A 17,758-nucleotide genomic window follows, 5' to 3' on the forward strand; every position below is an offset into this window, starting at 1 on the left:
AGAGAGACTGAGCTTCAGGAATGAGAGAGAGAGAGAGAGAGAGAGAGAGAGAGAGAGAGAGAGAGAGAGAGATCAAATATTAGGGAGGAATCCATTCCAAAGCTGGTATAATAGAAAGAGCTCTGAGCTTAATATTGGGAAACTTGGGATCTAGTCCTGTCTTTATCTTTCAGTCACTTGGGCAAGTCACTTTCTCTCTGTGGGACTGGGATTCCTCATCAGTAAAGGGAGTTGATTTAGATGATTTCTAAAGTCCCTTCCAGCTTTGATCAAAGTCCTTTTGCTGTAGTCTATGGCTCCTCCTAGCTCTTCAGATCTATATTCTAAGGCCCCTTCCAGGTCTCTCATTTTATGTTCTAACTACGGTCCCTCTCAGTTCTAACATTCTGTGCTTAAAGACGCTTTCTAGTTCTGGCATTTTGTATTCTAAGGCTTTCTGCAATGACATCCAATCAATCAACAAGTATTCACTCTAAGTAGGAAGGAAGGGGGCAGAAGGAAAAGCAAAGAGTCAGATTTAGAAAGGAGGATGATTTAGAAAAGAAAGACTTCTCAAAGTTGGCAAAGTTTCCTCTCTCTCTGAGATTCTCTCTCCTGTAGGCCAAGGTCTCTTTTACCTCTGACACCATACTTCCTATGTTCTCAGGTCCCTTCTTGGCATAACGATCTATTCTAAGTTCTCTCCCAACTCTGACATTTTATATTCTTACGCAATAATCTCCAAAGTGAAGGCTCCTGGGACTGAAAAAATGCAGGTTGTATTCTCACATCCCACCTTTTCTCACAAGAGCAATCATGGGGCTTTTGTCTCCAACATATCCCTACTCCATCCTCACCCATTATCACCCAACAACATTCTTACAATTGACTTCCCCCTGTTGCTGGCCTCTCGTGGCTATAGAATGCTTCTTGCTCCAAAACTTCTGCCCTGATTGTTGGGCCCCAGTGACCCGGGCCCAGCACATGTATAGGAAGAATTTCCGCTGTCCCTTAGTATTCACAACCTGTCATTCCCACCCCAGCCCACCATCCCCAGATAATATCCAAATTTACTAGGATTTGTACAGGGTCCATTGAGCACAAAATACCTGACCCCCTGGAACAAACAGGCATGGATGGATGACATGACATTATATTTCCCTTAGATCCAGCCCTTTACCAAACATGCCTCTTACACCATAGGACATCACACCACCATCTTCCCAGCCATCCAGGTTCACAACCTTGGTGTCATCTTCAAATAGTCGAAACCCTCACACTTTGCCAAGCCTGGTTGATTCCACATTCACAAACAATGTCTCTCACCTCCAATCCTACCTCCCTCCTCCACCACCCACTTCCCTCCTGTAGTTCAAGCTCACTATTACCTCTTGCCAGCATTAATACAATAACCTAGTTGATCTCCAAGACTCCCTCTCTTCACTATCCAATACATCGTCCACCCAGCTGTCACACAGATGCTCCTAAGGCCCCCATCTGGCCAGATCACTCTTCTACTCCAGGGGCTCCTTATTGACTTGGTATTTCATCTTCATCCATTTTTAATTTTATATTTTTGCTTCAGTATTAAAATGTATATAATGATCAGCATGATAGTACATGTACATAATTATAAATAAATATACATCTATTGGAGTGTGAGATCAACATGTTTTACTGATGGGGTGTGCGATCAGAAAAGTTTGAAGACTCTGACATTCTCTGTCCTAAGGTCTCTCCCCGTTTTGACATTCCCTGTTCTAAGAACCATTTCCTCTTTCTTCTCCAAAGCTTTCAGCTTAGATATTTATTTACTTGTCTCAGTTCAGCCCAAAGAAATGCCTGGTCTTGTTTCCGCTAGTCCATTCGGTATTGATTGACTTCTGCTATCCAAGCCTTCATCCAGTCTTGGTGGAGTAAGGGCCAGCAGAATAGGACATTTTACTGCTGGAAGGCTTACAGTCCCGCAGAGTGGCAGAGCCTGAAAGGACCTCGGAGCCTTTCCCAGCTTGTAAGCAGCCATGAGCAGCAAAGTCTCTCGTGTTGCTCTCTGTGAAGCTGAGAGGGAGGTCCTGCACAGAGCCCAGTGCAAAATAGCAACTGTGGCGCTGCAGATCAGTCTGCAGAACTCGGGTCCTCAAAAGGACAAACGTTTCTCTGGCAGTATCAGGTTCAAATCCATACCCTGACCTAAATCTTCTGTAAGTCCTGGGAGACTAGCAGCACACAGAGAAGGCCAAGACTGTAGAAGTCCCCCACATGGATATGGAGGCCTTGAAGAAGTTGAATGAGAGTAAGAAATTGGTCAAGAAGCTGGCTGAGAAGGAGGATGCCTTTTTGGCCTCCGAGTCCAGGATCAATTAAATACCTCAAATCCTGGGCCTCGATCTCAACAAAGCTGACAGGTTTCCTTCCGTCTCTGCTCACCCACAATGAGAATATGATGGCAAAGGTCAATGAAGTTAAATCTGCTATCAGGTTTCAGTGAAGAAGGTGCTGTGTCTGGTGGTGACTGCTGGCCACGTGAAGATGACAACATCTATCTGGCTGTCCACTTCCTAGTTTCTCTCCTAAAGAAGGCACTGCATAGCAGGGTGCCATGATCGAGCCCCAGAGTCTGAAATCAATCAACGTGGTGTTCAGAAATGGCAGATGCTGCTAATGAATTAATAAATGGAGGAAACTGCTTTTAAATTAAAAAAAAAACAACTTAGAACAGAAAGTGCCAGATCTGGGAGATACTCCAAGATGACATAATGACAGCTTGGAGCATTAGATGTCAGAGCTTAGAAGGAACCTTAGAACATAGTATTCCATATCAGTTAGAGCTTCAAAAGTTGAGAGGGACCTTAAAATATAGAACATGGGAGGTCAGAGTTAAAAAGTTAGAAAAGACCTGGGAGAACTAGAAAAGGATTCTTAACCACAGGTTAGTGAGATAGCAAGTACTTCCTAAGAGCCTGTTAAGAGCCTGGAAAACAAAGAAAGACAAAAGAGAGCCCCTGATCTCCAGGAGCTCATCATCAAATGGAGGAGACAACATGCAAATAACCACACACCAAATAGATATATAGATAGGAAAAATTGGAGACTGTCAGTAGAGGGAAGGCACTCACACGAAGAAGAATCAGGAAAGGCTTCTCATAGACTTAAAGCCAGGAGAGGGAGATGAAGAGGGAGAGCATGGGGACAGCCAGAGAAAATGCCCAGAGGTGGGGATAGAGAGTCCAGTTTGAGGAATGGTAAGGAGGCCATGTCACTGGATCAGAGAATGCTGATGGCATGGGGTGAAGAATAAAGTGTAAGAAGATTGGAAAGGCAGGAGGGGCCCAGGGGATGAAGGATTTTCTGTTGGATCACAGAGATTTTAGGGAGCCACTGGAAGCTATTGAAGTTGGGGGGATGTAGCCACATCCTTGCTTTAGGAAAATCACTTTTGACAGTGAGGTGGAGGGTGGACTGGAATGGGGAAATACTTGAGGCAAGCAGACTACAGCTATGGTTCAGGTGTGAAGTGATGAGGACCTTCACTGGGTTGGTGACACTGTCAAAGGAGAGAAGGAGAGAGAGAGAGAGAGAGAGAGAGAGAGAGAGAGAGAGAGAGAGAGAGAGAGAGATCAACAGATTTGGCAACATACTGAATATTGGGAGTGAGAGAGAATGAAGAGCTGAGGATGACACCTTGGTTGTGAGCCTGGGTGACTGAGAGGACAGTTCAGACAGTTTGATTGAAGGGAAAGATAATGAGTTCATTTTTGGACACGTTTAGATTAAGATGTCTATAAGGCATCCAATATGAGATATCTAAAAAGGCAGAGAAGCAAGAGTCAAAGTCTGCAGACAAGTTAAGGCTAGACTATTGATCTGAAAATCATAAGCACAGATAGGATAATTGAATACTTGGGAACTCATGGGATCAGCAAGTGAAATAGTATATATAGAGAGAAAGAGAACAGAAGAGGGCCTAGGACTAAACTCTGGAGGACACCGACAGAGATTTGACCCAGAGGAAGATCCAGCCAAGTGGACAGAAAAAGAGTAGTCAATAGGTAAAAGGAGAAGTAGGAAAGAACAATGTCATAGAATCCTAGACAGTCGTTAACAATACCAAAAGCTCCAGAGGCATCAAGAAAGATAAAATTTGAAAAAATAAAAAGCCATAAGGTCTGGAAATTAAGAGATCATTGTTAACTTTGGAGAGAGCAATTTTCTTTGAACGATGAGGTCGGAAGCCAGACTGTAGAAAACTAAAAGGGGAGTAAGAGGAAAGGAAGTTAGGGACACCTCTTGCAGATGATCTTCTCAAGGAGTTTAGCCACAAAGTGTTCAGTGGTTTCAGTCATGTCAGACTCTTCATGATTCCATTTGGGGTTTCCTTGGCAATGACACTGGAGTAGATTGCCATTTCCTTTTCTAGCTCATTTTACAGATGAAGAAATTGAGGCAAAAAGGGTTATGTGAGTCACCCAAATTCCACAGCTAGTGTCTGAGGCTGGATTTGGACCTGGGAAGTTGAGGTTTCCTGAATCCAGGCCCAGAATTCCATAGACTGTACCACCTAGCTGCCCCTTTAGCCACAAAAGGAAGAGTAGATCTGGAATAACTAGTGAGGATATTTTTTAAGTCTAAGGAGTGGTGGACATGATTCTAGGCAGTCAGGATCCAGCTAGTACACAGGAGGAAATCTGGAGAAGATAGTGGGATCTTTTGTGTATGTAGAAAATCACCTCATCATGTGAGACAGGGTTGAAGAAAAAGATAGTGGCAAAAGGCATCTAGGTGATCTGAGATGAAGAGGAACGGATAAAGGGGAGCTCTTAGTGAATGGTCTCAGTTTTTGCTGGGGTATATGCGACAGTGTTCTCGTTTGAGACAATAAAGGGGGGGAGCCATGGGAAGCTTGAGAAGGAATGAAAAGATCTGGAAGAGACTTGGCAATGAATGGGATAATGAGTTAGAGAGAGAGTTAGAAAAGGATTGCTTTGCAGCAGTGAGGGCCCAGTTGAGATTGTATAAAATAAATTTGTAATAGACTTAACACAGTTTCACGATTCTTCTTCAGTTTCATTCAGCAACATGTCTGTAGGAGTGAATGGTGAGAGTGATCCAGAGTTGAAGCTTGGCAAGGCAAGGTCAGTGATATGATAAAGGGGCAAGGGACTCAAGGGAAAAAGGGCAGTGTAGAATGAACTGGTTCATGGAAAGACCTCCAGGAAGTGATGCACAGTGAAATGAGCAGAACCAGGAGAACATTGTACACAGAAACTGAAACACTGGGGCACAATCAAATGTAACAGACTTTTCTACTAGTAGCAATGCAATGACCCAGGACAATCCAGAGGAACTTATGAAAAAGAATGCTATCCATGTCCAGAGAAAGAACTGTGGGAGCGGAAACAGAAGAAAAACATAGGATCAATCATGTGACTTGATGGAGATATGATTGAGATTTTGGCATTAAAAGATCACTCTATTGCAAATATTAATAATGCGGAAATGGGTTTTGAACAATCAGTAAAATTGCTTGTCAGCTCCGAGACAGGGGAGAGAAGAGAGGTGGGGTGGGAAAAATCATGAATCATGTAACCATGGAAAAACATTCTAAATAAATAAATAATTTTTTTAAAAAGAATTCATTGGTTCACCAAGGAGTCAAGATGGGAAAGGGAGGAGTGTATGGCAAACACAAGGGTTTTAGCCTCGGAGAGAACTGAGGGGTTGAGAGATTGGAGGTCAAGATGAGGAAGAACAGAGTTTGGAGTTATAAGTCAGAGGGAGAAGTGGAATGACAACAGATTGTGATCAGATAAGGGAACTTCAGACTTCACACCATAGAAGTGGTGCATTTGTGGGTGATGGCAAAATCAAAGCTATGTGACCGAGATGAGGTCATGGGAAATGATTACACTGAGGAACTGTGAGGCTAGGATGCTCGAGGAACCTGAAGTCCCCTAGTGTGAGGGCCGGCATTGAGAAGATTGTGATGCCTGCCCTGAACTCACTGAGGAAGGAAGGAGGGTGTCCTGGAGGTCTGTAGACTAAAGCTATGAGGATTTTGATTGGGTGGTAGATATGGGTTTGAGTGAGCCTCAAAAGAGAGGGCGTTAGTGAGTGATGGTGGCCGAGGGAGAGCCTGAAAGGGGCTCTCCAGGAGAATGGGGGCGCATGGAATATTCCAGCTCTCTCACATTAACCATGGAGTTGGGGGTAATGAACAAAAGTATAGCCAAACATGGAAGTGGGGGCCAAGGGAGCTGAGTCATCAGGAAGGAGATGGGCTTCAGTGAGAGCCAATTAGATGAAAGGATTGGGAAAGGGCAGGGAGACTGAGCAGAACAAAGTGGTTCCTCTCTGGGATGACTCCCAACAGTAAAAGGGGTAGAATGGGCCTTGTTTTTTTTTGTTTTGTTTTGTTTTGTTTTTAACCCTTAACTTCTGTGTATTGACTCATAGGTGGAAGAGTGGTAAGGGTGGGCAATGGGGGTCAAGTGACTTGCCCAGGGTCATACAGCTGGGAAGTGGCTGAGGCCGGGTTTGAACCTAGGACCTCCTGTCTCTAGGCCTGACTCTCACTCCACTGAGCTACCCAGCTGCCCCCAAATGGGCCTTGTTTTAACTGTGGCTTAGCTAGCCACCTGTCTGTCTGCAGAGCCGGTCGCACACATAGCTACACCATGTCAGTGAGGCTATCTCTGAAATGAAGCTTATTCTTTGAGCATCTGTCCTTGCTGGCCTTGGATCCCTCCAGGGCCCTTACTTGCCCTGGGCCTTCTGCTATGAAAATCCAGTGACCTGGACATAGGAGATATTGTGGGTTTGCAGGACCCTGAGAAGGAAAAAACAGAGAAGTTCTCGACTCTAGAGAAAGGATTTCTGGATTTCTGGAAGCAAGGCAGGAAATGAGTGAGGACAGACGTGCTTTCCTTATCTGGAGGAGAACGCCCGGAGAGAAGACTGACAGGTTAGGGGAAGCAAAGAGAAAAGACAGAAGAAAGAGCTTCCATAGGGGAAAGAACACCTGAGTTGGGACTGAAAGGAAAGGCAGGATTTCCACAGGCCAAGATACTTGGGGAAGGGAGAGGGGGAGATTGTAGGCCCAAGGGATGGCCCAAGCAAAGGCAAGCATTATGGAAAGAGAAAAATGGCGCTGGAGAATGGCAGATAGCTTGTAGTGAACAAAGGAGAATACAAGAATAGGAAAGGGCCATAATAAGGTTAGAGAGAAAGGTTAGAGCCATGTGGCAGGCAGGGTGGTGGCTCCAAGCAGGAGAGCACGCAGTCCTGTAGCCTCGCTGGGCAGACGAGGCCCAATCAGATCTGGGTCAAAAGAGAAATATAACAAAATGAGAGGACTGGATACTTCCTAGCTAGTGTGACCCTAGGCAAGTCACTTACTCCGTTTGCCTTGCCCTTGCCCTTCTGTCTTAGAGTCGTTACTAGGACAGAAAGTAAGCGTTTTTTAAAAAATGAGAGTATTAAAAAGCTTGAAGGGACTTCAATGACCCCCCCAAAAATGATCCTTACTCCAACTTATCAAATGAGAGAAAAACAATAGTTTAAGTAACCCCTCAAGCTCTGTAAACTTCCTCACATAATGACCATAGGAGGCAGGTGCTTTGATGATCCGCATATTACACATAAGGAAACTGAGGCAAGCTGAGAGGTTAAGTACCAGGGTGTCACACACCTAGATGTACATGTGTACACAAGTTTACAATCATTTAAACATTATATAGATGAGACACTCTGATTACCCCACAAAGGGCCATCCAGCATCTGCCTGAAGGCCTCTGTGCCTCTTAAGACATTCCATCTCATTTCTCCATAGCTCCAATTGCTAGGAAGTTTTTCCTGACCTCAAGCCTACCTGGGCCTCATTGCTCCCAGCTCTGCCTTCAGAGCCCAAGTAGACAAGGTTGACCCTTCTTGCACATGCCAGTTTGAGGAGTAGGTGAAGGATGGATGGGAGAGCAGGTCAGTCCATAGGTAGGAAACCCAATCAGAAGTACATAACAATAGGGGGCAACTAGGTGGCTCAGTGGATAAAGAGCCAGGCCTAGAGATGGAAGTCCTGGATTCAAATCTGGTCTCAGACATTTCCTAGTGGTATGACCCTGGGCAAGTCACTTAACCCCCATAGCCTAGCCCAGTGATGGCTAACCTATGGCACACATGCCAAAACTGGTATGCAGAGAATTCTCTGTGGGCATATGGCCACCTTCTCCCTCTCCCCCCAAGTTCATTACTAGACAGGGAGAGGGACTCAGGCAGAGCTGTTCCCCTCCCCCCACTGCCCAGGAGCCAATGGGAGCACATAGAGGGTAAGAGAGGCAGCTCACAGGTGGCAGAGCTGGAGGGAGTCCCCCTCTCCATACTCACTGAGGTCACTTTACCTGCCCCTCCATCCAGCAGCCCTTTGTAGCATCTCCAGTGTAAGCCCCTTCTTCTCCCCCCAAACTATGGTGATCAGTCACCTGTCCCAGGCCTTCCTCCCCCAGGCCATCCACCCCTCAGCTGCGACCCTGATCCAATCCTCAGCACACTACACATTGTGTTTCCATGTTGTGAAATAAAGTTTTCAAGCATGAAAAAAACCAAGTCCAGTGGCTCCCTCTTCTCTCCAGGGTCACCTCAAAAATCCTCTCCGAGGCACACAAAGCCCTTTATCACTTCCTCCTTTCCCAGTCTTACACTTGGCATCCTCCACACTCTTCAATCCAGTGACAGGCTTCCTTGCCGCGCCTCACACAGGACGCTGTTACCAGACTCAGTACATTTTCTCTGGCCATCCCCCAGGCCTGGAATTCTCTTGCTCCTCATCTCTGCCTCTTGAGCTTCCCTGGCTTCTTTGGGTCTCGGCTAAAATCCTACCACCTTTCCCAATCCCCTCTAATGCCACAGGCTTCCTTTTGAGGCTCATCTCCAATTCATCTCATCTTCCCACTACTCCTTCCTCCCTCTTTGATTCTCCAAATCTCACTCACTTGCCTTCAGACTCCTTGACTGCTTCCTTCCTCCTGTATCATTCCCACAAGACTCTCTGGCCTCCTGGTCGGGGCCAAACTCTCTGGCAGGGTGACAAGGAGGAGATGGGAAATCTCTGCCCACCCTACAAGCATGCCTTTCCCACATCTTGATCTCCTTGGAGACGCCTACGGAAGGCATGGCCAAGATAGTGTTACATTTATAGCACACTGACACATTAGCCCACAATAGTTTAGTGGGGTAGGTATTAGCATCATTTCCATTTTACAAATGAAGAAACTGAGGCTTGGAGCAGGGATTCAAATCTGGGTTTCTTCTAGCTCTAAACCCATCCTTTCTACTCTACCATAGGCCCTTCTCTCCTCTGGCACTGCCCCAGCCTTAGCGCAGGCCCTCGTCACCGCACGCCTGGACTGTGGCAATAGCTCCCGGGGCAGGGGTCTGCTGCTTCCAGTCTCTCCTCCCCCCAATCCATCCCCCATTCAGCCACCAAAGTGCAGGTCTGCCTATGCCATTCCCTACTCAGTAGAGTCCAGTGGCTCCCTACAGCCAGTGGCACCGTCCCCCTGTCTCTTCCATGAACAAGGCCCTCATCCCAATTCCAGATCCTCACCCTCTACTCTCTCCTGACCTCCTTAGATTCCCATAAGCCCCAACTAAATGCCCCCTTTCTGCAGGAAGCCTCCCCTTCCCTCCCCTCCCCAGCCCTTAGAATCCAGCCCTCCCTCTCATTCCGTCTAAGGTTTGACTGAGCAAACTTGTTTGCACCTTGTCTCCCCCGTTAGACTGAAAGCTTCTTGGGAGCAGGAACATTCGGCCTTAGCTGGCATCCCCTGCACTGGACACAGCGCCTGGCACACAGTAGGCATGTAGTAAGTGCTCCGGCCTGAGAGTTCACCTCTTCAGGCCCGCATCTGCTTGGTCACCCGCCCAGCGACCCAGGACGATCTCCAAGTGCCCATCTGTACTCCAGCCGAAGGCCGGGTCTGTGGCGGATGGCCTCTAAAAGCCCTTCTCCCCCGCCGCCCTAGGCTGCTCTGCTCTCTGCAGCACCAAGCTCCCTCTCGTCCCCAGGCCCCAGGAGGGAGGACTGGCACCGCAGGCTTTCTGCTAGAGACAATAGCCTCTCCCTACCGGGGGGGAGGCTGCTAGAGGGAGGGCGCCACCCCTCACTAGGGCCTGCTGGACACGCATCAGCAGGCCACAAAGGGCAACGGCGAAGAGTCTGATCTCTTCCATCTCCAGCACTGTGCTCTTGGCAATAGGAAGCAAGTTGGCAGGGCTTAGGCTGTGGCTGAGGAGCCAGGATTTCAGAATTCCTTGGGAGAGAAGGCTTTGGAGCATGTGTGTCAGCAGCTGCGAGGAGGCCGATAAGCTGATAAACCACCTTCTAGCCAGGGCCATCTGAGGTCTTATCCTAGCTTCAGCAATGATGCCTTCGATGACCTTGGGCAAGTCTCATTCCTTCTTGTCACATCTGCCACAAAACGGGGAGGCCTGGGGGCAGCCAGGTGGCTCAGTGGAATCCAGCACAGGGCCTAGAGATCCAATCTGGCCTCAGACCCTTCCTAGCTGGGTGACCCTGGACAAGTCACTTCACCCCTAGCCCTTACCGCTCTTCTGCCTTAGAACCAATACTTGGTATTGATTCTAAGATGGAAGGTGAAGGTTTAAAAAAATAGCCATGACCGTGTCTCTCGCAGTCCCCAGTCTTCCCTTCTCCAGGCTAACTATTGCCAGTGAGATCCTTCAGTAACAAGTCAAAGACTTGCCCAAAAAGTGGGGTCCAGAATTGAACCCAAGACTCCAGGGAGGTCCAAACAGGGCTGGGTCTCCCACCCGAAGGGTCACCAGGTCACCCCAATGGCCCATTTTGTATTAGGCTCTGCCTCCCCTTGTCCTCTAGACCCAGGCCAAAATGAGAGGGCCTGCCACACACCCCCACCCCGGCACAATGAGTTTAAGTCCTCGTCTCCTCTCGCCTGGCCTCCCAACCTCAAGGCTCTCCTCTCTGACCCATCCTCCACACAGCTGCTAAAGGATCTTCCTAAAGCCCATCTCTGACCGTGCCACTCCTCTGCTCAGAATGCCCCCGTATTGGCTGTAGAATGAAGTACAAACTCCTCTCTCTGGCATGTACAGCCCATCACGATGCGGCAGCCCCCCGCCTCCCTTTCTCTGCTGGACATCACTTCCTTTCACATATTCTATGTTCAGTCAAAGTAATCTCTCTACTATTCCTCCAAGCCTTTGCCCAAGGCACCCCCATCCCTGGAATTCACTCCGTCCGGACTCTTAGAATCCCATTTCTTTTGACGTTTAGCCCCTAAGCCTCCTCCTACATAGTATTATGAATTCAGAGCTGAAAAGAACCTTACAGGTCACTGACTCTAGCTCCCTCATTTTACAGATCAAGAAACTGAGGCTGATGGAACCTGACCAGAGTAACACAATAAAAAAGTGTCTGGGGTAGGATTCAAACCCAGATCTTCCTGCCTCCAAGCCCATGTCCACTATGTCCTTCTGGCCCCATGTATCCCAGCCAGATGTCCTTAGCTGCTGGTATCCTCCTTCTCCCCCAAATTACCCCGTATTTGTTTGTAAATATGTTGTCTGTGCTCATGCTGGGGCGCATTTCAAAGCACCTTCAGGATAGAGACTCCTGCCTGTGTGTCCTCAGTGCTCAGCCAAGTGCCTGGGATATAGCAGGCCCTTAACAAATGGGGACCCAGAGCAGCCCCGGGTCAGGAGAAGGCATCAGAGAAGGCCCTCGCTGGGAGAACTTCGTAGTGTGGCTTCGGGTCAGAGGGGAAGAGGAGCAGGACTTTAGTCTTAAGGTTGGTGAGAGTCAGGGCTGGGAGGGGGCTGAGAACAGAGAGGAAACTTCGAGCCTCAGAATCTCAGTGCTGGAAGGGATTTCCCAAGTAATCTAGTTTATGGCTGTCATCGCACAGTTTAAGTTGGCAACTTCTTCAAGTTCGCGCGAGAACTTCTCCAAGTCAGATCCCCTACAGGACTCCTCGGTCTCTGCAACAAGAACCAAGTTGGCCAACAGGCCCGGCCAGAAACCAAACAGACCCACATTGGGGGCGCGTTATCAAGGCAAGGGCCAGAAATGAGCCAGGAAGCAGAGGTGCTTCTAAGCAGCCAGGGACATCAGGCCTGGGAGAAGGGATTTCACTCTAGGACCAAGAGTCCAGGGAACAGGCCCTGGTTAGATGGAAAAGTCAATGCCGCAAAACCAGCGCCGCGAGCCAAGGGCTGGAAGGGTCTTGGAAGATCATCCCAGATTTTTACAGATGAGAAAAGAGAAACCCAGAAGGAAAACATCTTAATATGACAATAAACGAGTCCCCTTTTGGTTGGTTTGGATCACAGATTTTCCTGAAGGTTGGGGAATGGCCTTAAAGGCCTGGAAGTTCCCAGGCCTGTATCCTAGGGTTTCAGTGGAGCTTGCTTCAGGTAAAGGGGCTTATTTGCTTGGAGGCATCCCTACTAAAAGGCCCAGGAGTGGTGGAGGATATACCAGATTTGTCTTGATGTTGGGTAGAAAAGGCTATTCTCATTGCCCAAAGGATTCTGGCTTTAAGGGGAGCTCCCCTGCGCCCTCTCCATATGCCTTCAGCTTTGTTCTCTCATCATCAAAGGCTTAAGAGAACACCACAGTTAGGATCTCAAAAGCCTGAACTGTGACCTTCCTTTGGGACACAGAAGAGAGTCACTTTAAGCCGTATCACTGGGCCTCGTCAGCTAGAAAAAATGGGGCGAAGGGCATGAATGGTAGTTTCTCCACCCACATGAGGTTCCTGTTTGGGTGTCTGTCCCAGGTCCCGGTATCCCTGGACCGCATTAAATGTTACCCCAGGACCAGCCTGTCCATCTTGCTTTCCAGAATATCTAGAGACTCTCAGGTCATCAAGGACTTGAGATGTTGTTTAATATAAATCACGCCCCAAACAAGAATTTCCTCAACAGCATCCCTGCCGAACGGTTGCCTTGCCTCTACTTACAAATTTCTGGTGATGAGCCGCTCACTACCTCCTAAGATAGCCCAGCTTATCCCCAGACATCTTTGATTGTTAGTAGATTTAAACCCACCTCCCTCCAATTTTTCTCCCTCATTCCTAGTTTTGCCCTCTGGGACCAAGCAGAACAAGTATAATCCTTCTTCCAAATGGCAGCCTTCAGACAGAAGCCATGTTGCCGATGCTATCACTGATGGCGATACTCTTCTGTGGAATTCTCCCCTTCCTCTGAGTGAGAGACTCCGGGTCTAAGTGTGGTGGCACTAAGTAGGAGGACCAGACAGTGGCAGGGTGGGGCAAAATGGGGAGGGTTTGGAGAGACTGAGATCTAAGGAGACAATAAATATGCCAAAGGTATAGGAAAGAACCTCCAGCTTTATTCATGTGAAAAAGGCAACTGAGAGGCCATCAGATATTACCAGCCAGGCTGCCAACTAGCCTGGGTGGGAGGGTTATCCACACATGAATCAAGGGCATCTTCAACGAGGGTACCAATAGGATCCCGGATTCAAAGGGGACCTTTAAGATCATCTACTGGAACCACACCCCCTCCAGATTTTTATAGATGAGGAACTGAGGCACAGAAAGGCAAATAATGTGCTCAAAGTCATATATTTAGAGCAGAGGTTTGAACCCCACATCCTCTGACTCCCAAGACTGCAGGCTCTAATCTTTAATGGACCAATCTTTATCGCTTCACAGTGGCTTAAAGATGTGGGGAATAGAAGGCCCCGCCATTCTTTTTCCAATTGAATTTCTTGCAATTACATGTAGAAACAATAATTTGACAATTGTTTTGCAATTCAGGTTCTCTCCATCCCCCTCCCTAAGGTGGTAAATAGTCTGATGTAGGTTATATAAAGTGTTTACATGAAATACATGTTTCTCTATTCCTCATTCCATGACTAAAGACACAGATTACATATAAAATCAAAAACTCATGAAGGACATAAAGTGAAGGATGACGAGCTTTGATCTGCAATCAAATTCCAACAGTGCCTTCTTTGGCTTGGGAAGTGTTTTGTTTGGGTTTTTTGTCATGAGTCCCTTGACCCCAGTGTCCTTAGGGGTGCATTGATCATGAAAAAAGCATTTGGAAGACAAAGCACCACCTTCCAAGCTCCTTCTTAACAGGGTCTTTGCCATCTGGTCATCAGAATCACTCAAGATTCCTTGAAAGACCCAATAATAGAAATACCCCTGTTTGATGACCCTCTAACCATAAATATCAGGCATGGCATAAACCGAGGAGACAGATGTATACTCAAAACTTTACTGGAGAAGATCCAGCTCTGAATTCAAGTCAAAGAGGGATTCCCTGGGGATGGTGAAGTGCTCCAGTTTGCCCCTGTCTGTGGATGACACTGGGATAATTGCGTCAAACCCCAGAAGAATGCAGAGCCTTCTAGAAGAAGGCTTTAATCATGCAAAGGAGTTTTGCCTAACTATTCACAGGATACATCAAGTGGATGAAAAATATCTACTGCCTATAGTATAACATCCATTTAGATGGCTATCCCATAGAGCTTGTTTATCAGTATGTATATCTAAAACAGAAAGGACAAATGAACAATGAATTAGAACCAGAGCTGAGCAAAAGGAAGACGCTGAGCTGCATTACCCTGGAGAAATTGCAAAGCTTTTAATGACTCCATGTTTCACATTAAAGCAAAGGCCTTCTGATACCAACAATCTATTAGCATTGCTATACTGGCTGCAAAATATGGAATACAACTGCCCATGAAGAGTTAAAATTTAGTATCACACAGAGGGCAGGGGAAAGACGCACACTGGGTATAAACATATAACCAATGAGGAGCTTCAAAGAGGGAACTGTCTGATGAGAAGGAAAGCTGGATTGGTTGTGAGGTGAGGGAAAGGGATGACAAATGAACAACCCAAGAGTTCTCTTGGTACCTTCCAGATGTCAGAAGAAATCAAGGCAGGCCTCAGCACTCTGGACAGCTCCCTACAGGGAACTTCTTGGAGGAAAAGGGCAAAAGGTACTTAGGACGGATGGGCAGGCAGGAATAAATGGCAGCCTATGTTGTTCAAAGGGTTTTAAAAATCAGTGAGGTCACAAATCTATTTGGGAATCTGAGACAAAAACAACAACAAGAGCAGGATTATACTCCTCTTTAGTCCACCCTTCAATCCAAATATCACCAGTTTCTTTGGCCAATCCTCATCAGGCTTCATTTTCATTTCCTTCCTTACCCTCTGTCCAAGCTCCAACTTATAAAATGTCCTCCCTAAAACTGAACTAAACATAGTACTCCAGCTATGGGACAGAGAGACAATCACCTCCCTTATGCTGGACACTATCCATCCATGAATGCAGCCTTATGCTGGAATATTTCTTTTTTTTTTTAAAGCCTTACCTTCCGTCTTGGAGTCAATATTGTGTATTGGCTCCAAGGCAGAAGAGTGGTAAGGGCAGGCCATGGGGGTCGAGTGACTTGCCCAGGGTCACACAGCTGGGAAGTGTCTGAGGCCAGATTTGAACCTAGGACCTCCCGTCTCTAGGCCTGGCTCTCAATCCACTGAGCTACCCAGCTGCTCCCTGGAATATTTCTTGACAGAAACTTAGATGAGGGTGAGAGCAGCTCTATCCAGGAAGACTTACTAAAGTAGGTGGTATATGAGTTGAGCTTTGAATGATGGAAAGGAACTACACAAGGCCCGAAAGAAGGAAACCAAGATGTGTTTGGGGGATCACCAGGCAACAAGCCCACCTGAAGCAAGAGGAATAGTTGATAACCCTAGAAAGGCAGGTGAGGGCCAGATTGGAAGAGTCCTTGAAGTCTAGGATTTAAGGAGTTTAGACTTCATAGGCAATAAGAGGACATTGAAGGTTCCTTAGCAGAGGAAAAACAGAGGAGGCGATGCTTTATGAAGCTTATCCTCCTATCCATGAAAAGAGTGTTAGTGATCCACGAGGCTAGAGGCAAAGAGACCAGTTTAGAGGCTGTTGCAATCAATCCCTGAGGTGGCTGGTAATGAGGTCTTTTATTTGGGTGGTGACCACTGAAATGAAGAGGAAGGGAAGAGAAGAGATGGATGTGAGCAATTGTAACAGGAAAATAGATATCAGAAAGGCTCATTCATTTTATGCAGAGCCAGCCAAAAGAATCGTTAATTCGGGCATAATTCAGGCATAATGTTATCTAGTACACACACTGCTCTGATGAGATTGGATTTCTGGTTTCCCAGGGCAGAGATGAGGCAGCAAATAGGGAATGGATTTGGGGAAGAGAATGCTAGCCACAAGTATGCTGTCAGCAGTGGGAAGTGCCAGCTGATAGCCTGATGGCAAAGGAGGAGACGAAACTGAAAAGCTCGGTCTTTGGGGACCATAAATGAAAGAGCAAACAGCCAGTCCACAAGGACCCAGTACAGTAATGGAAGCTCAGGAAGGAGATCCTGGGATCATCGAAGATTGGTGAAATGATTGGAACCTGTTCTCTGAGAAGGCAGGGAGGATGCTGGGGTGATACTAGTTAGAAATATTTCCATCCCAAATGGCTAAAAGGATTCTCCAAGTTTTAGCATCTAAAGAGAATAATCAACACGGTTTTTTAGCAAGAGTGTGACCCAATGACAAGGCTAGAGCTGTGCTTCCGAAGGGTTATCTTTGTGGCTCCATGGGGGATGGATTGGAAAAGGGAAAGCCCCAGGAAGGACATCTGTTAAAAGTCTGTTACTATAGGGGACAGCTAGGTGGATCAATGGATTGAGAGCCAGGCGCTAGAATCAGAAGGTCCTGGGTTCAAATCTGGTCTCAAACATTTCCTTGCTGTGTGACCCTGGGCAAGTCACTTACTTAACCCCCATTGTCTTGCCCTGTTCTTCTGTCTTAAAACCAATACACAGTATTGATTCCAAGCGGGGGTAAAGGTTGGGTTTTTTTAAGTCTATTACTACAGAACAAGAGATTTGAGCTATGGTGGTGGTCATGAAAGGGAAGAGAAAGGAAAGATCCACTCAAATGATGTTGTTAAGGTAGAAGAAGGAAAGAAAGGGGAAAGCCTTTCGTAAGTACCTACTGTGTGCCATATTATCTCATTTGACTCACAACTACCCTAGGAGGTCATTGCTATTAGCACTCCTATTTTAAGTTGAGGAAACTGAGGCACAGAGGTGAAGTGACTTTCGTAGGGGTAGTGGGAGTGGTGGGAGTGGTGGTGGTATTTGTGATGGTGGTGGTGGTGGTGGTGATGATAGCAGCTGTAGGGGCAGCAGCAGTAGCAAGTAGCATTTATATAGTGCTCACTGTGTACCAGGAAGCATGCCAGGCACTTTATAATTATTACAACTAAAAATATTGACAAATATTACAACTATAAAATTATTACCTTATTTGTCCTCACAAGCTGCCAAGTGGTGCCATTATTATTCCCTTTTTACAGATCAGAAAACAGCAAACAGATAAAATGACCACTAGAAAGGTCACACCACCAGAAAGTAGTCCATTTGAACTCGGGACTCTCTGACTCCAGGTTCAGCGCTCTAGCCCCCAAAGCCCTGAGCTGCCTCTGGTTGACAGAATGAGGGGATTAACTGGATCTAGAAGTAGGTGGAGCTGGTTACATGAAGGTAGGACACGTCAAGGATAAATGAGGCACAAAGCTCAGAAGGGGCGAGCTTAGCAGAGGAAGCTGGGTGCCGGCCTGGGCCTGTTGAGTTTGAATGCCAGTTGTCTATTGAGACAGAGAAGGGCAGCAAGTTGATGGTGATCACGATGAAGAACGGGGCCCATCTGGGAGTCA

At 46.9% G+C, this 17,758-nt stretch overlaps 1 protein-coding gene and 1 pseudogene across 1 annotated transcript in view; one reads left to right on the forward strand and one right to left on the reverse strand.

Annotated features, from left to right (window-relative positions):
• Positions 1–17,758, reverse strand: part of RSPH14 (radial spoke head 14 homolog) — a 182,434-nt gene that overhangs the window by 54,580 nt on the left and 110,096 nt on the right. The gene's annotated exons all lie outside the window — the stretch shown is intronic.
• LOC123232580 lies at positions 2,001–2,582 on the forward strand (annotated as a pseudogene).

The sequence above is a fragment of the Gracilinanus agilis genome, chromosome 1 (assembly GCF_016433145.1).
Source record: "Gracilinanus agilis isolate LMUSP501 chromosome 1, AgileGrace, whole genome shotgun sequence".
In the NCBI taxonomy this organism is placed as follows: Eukaryota; Metazoa; Chordata; class Mammalia; order Didelphimorphia; family Didelphidae; genus Gracilinanus; species Gracilinanus agilis.